At 36.3% G+C, this 5546-nt stretch overlaps 1 non-coding gene across 1 annotated transcript; it reads right to left on the reverse strand.

Moving 5' to 3' along the window:
- Positions 1 to 4214: 4214 nt before the first annotated feature.
- LOC116596713 lies at positions 4215 to 4350 on the reverse strand. The gene has a single exon (XR_004288287.1). It is a non-coding gene; the product is annotated as a U4 spliceosomal RNA (small nuclear RNA).
- Between the last annotated feature and the right edge of the window lie 1196 nt (positions 4351 to 5546).

Raw genomic sequence — 5546 nt, forward strand, 5'->3', positions numbered from 1 at the left:
GGAGCGGTGCACAGGCATGTGAGAGTTATAGAAAATGCCCGCACTTTATCTCCCCCTCTCATTAAGCTGCCATCTACTTTCAGAGCCGATCTATCTCTTGGTTCTGAATACCACTTCCCCCACTTCTAGCTCTCCCTGGAGTATTTGTGATCTCATGCAGCCACCTTTATGATAGATGAATCATTCCTATGGCAACCGCAGTCATCATGAATCCTCTGAGTGAGCTAGCAGGAGAAAACCACTTTCAAGAGACCAAGATCCTAGGGGGAACCTGGGATAATAGGGAAACTGGAGAACATTAAACCCATAGAGGTTGGATCAGATCATGTCAGAACTGGAAAGGATGAGATGACTGAGGACCAGAAGAGGGGCTGGTTTTGCTCTGTATCAAACAGAGCTAGAACCCAGGCCTCTTTCTTCCCTGCCACATGGTGTATAAGTAAACAATTGAGCACAGGCTTGCCATATGTCAACTGTAGGCAAATAAGCCGTATTATAGAATCTTTATGGATTGTTTATTTGAATCCATTGGCATGAATATGAAGTTAGGTTCAGAGAAGTCTAATGCTTCAGGACCAAGATTTCATCTGAACTCAAGACACATTATCGCTGCAAATCTCATTCCAGCCCATTTCTTCTCCAGAGGATGTCCTCTCTTGTAATGGTGGTAGTGTTGGGGTCCCCAGCCAGTGGAGGCAGCCCTGCAGATAACAATGAGAAAGCTTCTAAGAGAAGGCACTGGTGAACCTTGCTATGCCTTTGCTGTGGTTCACAGAACATGCAAATATGATTTATTTAATAGAGTCTTATAGATGGGGCTTAGCATTCATTTTAATGGAGAGAAGATCTTCCTGAATGGAGTTGAGATCAGGCCATATATACACAGGGCTTTTTTTCCTTGTGACCACTGCAAGGTCACCTATGCATCCATTGCTTACCTGTTAGTTTTGAAGAGTCATCATCAATCTCAACCTTGTGCACAAAGATGCTCCCTCATCCCAGTTTTGCCCAAATATGTCCAGAGAACGTTTCTTTTAAAGACTGAAATGCCTTATTTTATGGTTTGAACAATTTTTATCCTGGATTGTGATTGAAGAATAGGAAGAAAGCTTACATCTTCTGAAAGAATCCACTATAAAAGAATATGATGTGCATGGAAGGGAGGCATTGCAGCTGTTTCATTTATGTGCCTTGCACTGGAGTCTCCTGAGATGGCACCCTGAAGCCTGCCAATTGTTCTTTCTCTTTAATAGATTATCCAGCAGAGATCCAAAGCCCTTGGCAGACTGGGCAGAGAACCACAATGTTTGAGCACATTACTGCTCATTCTGGGAAGAGTGGAGTACAAACTGTCATTTTTCAATCCACTGTCATATGGCTGCAGTTCTGCTAATGGCACACAGTCCTTCTACAACACTAAATCTAAAAGATATTTTGTCAATCCTGAACTTTCATCAGAATTAAACAAAACTGACCATACACATCTTCCCTTTCTTCTCTTGGCTTTCAGAACAATACACTTCCAGATTTGTCCTCTCTGTTAGCTTTATCTTAGTTCCTTTTGTGGGGCTTTCTCAATGCTTATTCCTAACCTTTTTTATTTTCTATATTTATTTATTTAAAAAAATTCAATGATGATCTATGCCTGCATTGTCCAGTATGGTAACCACTAGCCAAATGTGGCTGTTGAACATTTGGAATATAAGTATCTGAATTAAGACTTGCTAAAAGTATAAAACACACAAGAGATTTCAACAAGCAACAACAAAACAATAGCAAAGATGTAGTTATCTCAATAGTTTTTATATTGATTGCATGTTAAAATTATAGTGTTTTGAATACATTAGGTTAAATAAAATATATTATTATAACTAATTTTACGGTATGTTTCTGTTGGGCAATTCTGACCTATGCAATGAAAACACCCAAACTTATCTCTCACTTAGACCTCTCCTTTGAACGCCAAACAATAAAACTAATTGCCAACCTAACACTTCTGCCAGGTTATCTGCCATGCAATTCAAAATCAACATGTCCAAAACAAAATGTGAGATGTTTCCCCCTAAATACAATTCTGTTTTAGTGATTGGTCCTACCATAGCCATCATTATTTCCCTCTTCTCTTTTCCATGTGGCTTTCTCAAATGTCCATGTGGACAGGCTATATACATAACCACTAATCCTATGTAAGATCAAGTTTTTATGTGGTGATGGGAAGTTTTATCTGTAGTGATGGGAAGCTTATTTCCTTATAAGGTAGCCCATTCTATTATTTGGCCTTATTGAACTTGAATCTGACTTTTATTCGTGTTTCAATTCTAGCTCCTGAAGTCATATAAAGTAAGTTTAATTATTCTACTTGTGAGAATTGCTTAATGTCTTGATTGCATTGACCTTACTTGAGTTAAACATTTCTAATTCCATTGGCATGACTTAAAGTCTCCTCATTTATTCTTGCAATTTACATTTGAACACAATGTAGTTTGTCTACCTATAAAGAATGCAACTGTCAAATGTCCTACCAATTTTAACAAGCTAATCAAAAACTAGAAAGAGACTTTTACTTTAGTTGCTTTAGAATCTGTGCCTCTGTTGATAACCACTTGGGAGTATATCCATTTATTTGGGTTACATAAAACATAGCTATTGTTTTGTTTTGGACTTGATTTTGTGTAACTCCATTGTGTCTTGAATATGTAATGTAATTAAGCCAAGCCTCTTTCATCTTCTGTTTTTATAGGTTTGTATAATATATTTCAAGTCTGTGGTTATACTTATAGCTTTGTCTATTGAACCAGCAAGCCTATCTAGATACTATTGATTCTTATTCTTTCACTCATTCATTTTTTTACTTAGATCAATATCATCCAAAAAATGATTAGTAAACCTATATTTTTATAGAAATGAGCAAAAATGTATAAAGGACAAGGTGAAATTCAGGACTCTGCATTATATTATCAAAGTCTTCTATTCAAGTTATGTCATTCTGTGAGTTAGGTATCTAGATTATAGGGCATGATCATTTAACAAGTGGTAGGTCTATGTAACAATGTTGGTAAATTCTTTTATATGATCACTTCAAATTTTTTCTCTGTCTTGTCTTCTTCTGGGACTCTAATTATATTTCCATTGATGATTTCTAACTGTCCCACTACTCTTGGATTCTCTATTCTGTTTTTTTTCTCCTCCTTTATCTTTCTCTGTTTCAATCCAGATCACTTCTATAGGCATTTATGTTTGGATCATTTCTATTTTTCAAGCACACTAATGTATTCCTGTGCTGTTTTCACTCTGCTGATGAACCCACTGAAGGAATTACTCAATTCTGATGTAATTTTTGGTTTCCATTTCTTGGTTTCCATTTCTGCCAACATTCCACATTTGTTTATGCACATTGTCAAGTTTTTCTATTAGACCAGAGGTCAGCAATATTTGTTTTTGTAAAAGGCCAGATACTAAATATTTTAGGCCTTATGTACTCTCTAGTTTCTCTCATTACTCACTTCTGCCACTATCAGGCAAAAGTAGCCATAAATGAATGAATGTGGTTGTGTACAATAAATGTTATTTACAAATAACATTGGGTTTGTCCTGTAGGCTATAGTTTGCTGATCACTGCTCTAGATTCCTTAAAATATTAATTACAGTTATTTTAATATCCTTGTCTGATAGTTTTAGTCATCTCTAAGTCTCATTATATTGACTATTTTATCTCTTGACAATGAGTTCTTTCCTTGCTTTTGTTGTTTGTCTCATAATTTTTAATTAAATGTCAGAGATATGGTATGTTCAAGAACAGAAGAGAATGAAGTAAATATTTTACAAAAGAAAATGGACACATCTTTTTTTGTGGATGATAGAATCAATCTGGTAAATATTTATTTCATTTGGAATTTTTTTTTTTTTTGGTAGTTGTTCCAAGATGGTACTTCTAGTATAACACAGCCATCAAAATTCTCTAGTGTGAGTTGTTTTTACTTGTGCTTTACATAGGAAATGGTACTGAAGGCTTTTTCTTAGTGTTCTTGATTTACCATTAGCTTTTAGTAGTATTAATATAAACACATGGCAAGGGGTGTTTCTCCTTCTCTCAGACAGATTGGAGAATGCTATTGCTTCTCCAAGGGAGGGAGGAAGTTGCTCTTATGTGACAGTACTTGAATTAAGTCATATTTCAGCATTTCTATTTCTTATTTAAAGTGATATTGCAAAGATCCAAATAAGTATTATGAAAAATTTTCACTTATAGCTACCTCATTGTCCTGAATTATCAGAGAAACAACTTTCAATTAGCAATAATCGTGCCTCGGATAAACCTCATTGGCTACGATACTGCCACTGCGCAAAGAGAAACAACTTTAAGAAAGCAAAAATAAGTAGTGATTTTAGACCTGATTTCTTTTTAGGAAAGAATGTTAGCTCCCAGTAGTTGTTTTTTCCCCTATAGATTCCTTTGAATCACACAAAACTGATTCAATAATACCTTATGGAATCTTCCCAGCAGTTGATATCAAGACAATTTGTCTCACATTCCAGTATCAATCTCATTCCTCTTTAACCTGGAATAATATTTGCTTTTCTATAATCACCTATGTTTTTCTCACATTCTCTGTGGTTTAAGTCATTATATAATCACACAGTTGAAGGTCTTTTTCTCTTAAAGTTTCTTTACTTAATTTGGGCTAAGCTTTCTTCTTCTAACATATATACTATTTATTATATGGCTGTAAATCATTGTAATTTACATTGGTAGGATGGATAAGCACATTATTTAATTTATTCATTCAACCAAAGTTTATTTAAGCCAGATGTGTCAAGTTTTAGGTTTAAAGCTTGAGAAACAGACCTGAAGCTACTCCCTACCCACTACCTTCAAGACAAACCCCTACCTTCAAGAAGCTCCAAGTCGAGATGCTAAGGCAGCCATGTAACAGATATTTTGGCAGGAGCATGAGATTAAAAACAATCATAGGGGAATGGCTGAGAAATTGTAACTAGGGGTAGGAAAGGAGATTTGAGAAGGTTTTGGAGAATTGCTGATATTCTCAAAAATTATTTAAAAAGGTTGGGGCGCCTGGGTGGCTCAGTGGGTTAGGCCGCTGCCTTCTGCTCAGGTCATGATCTCAGGGTCCTGGGATCGAGTCCCGCATCGGGCTCTCTGCTCAGCGGGGAGCCTGCTTCCTCCTCTCTCTCTCTCTGCCTGCCTCTCTGCCTGCTTGTGATTTCTCTCTGTCAAATAAATAAATAAAATCTTTAAAAAAAAAATTATTTAAAAAGGCAAAGTCTTTCACTTGATACATGAGACAAGAAAAGACATTTCAGACAATGCAAAAACATGTTCAGAATTGTGGTGGTTGAAAGTAACCTCATGTCTCCATTTGCATAGATTCCAGCAATGGTGGAACATGGTGGCATGTCCTGACAAGAGATGAAGCTGGAGAGGTAACTAGGGCCAGACTGTGAAGGTCATGCTAACCTATTAGGAAATTTGGACTTATCCAGTACGCGGCTAGGATTAATGGAAGGATTTTAGATCGAGGAATCAC

This window comes from Mustela erminea, chromosome 7 (assembly GCF_009829155.1).
Source record: "Mustela erminea isolate mMusErm1 chromosome 7, mMusErm1.Pri, whole genome shotgun sequence".
NCBI lineage: Eukaryota > Metazoa > Chordata > Mammalia > Carnivora > Mustelidae > Mustela > Mustela erminea.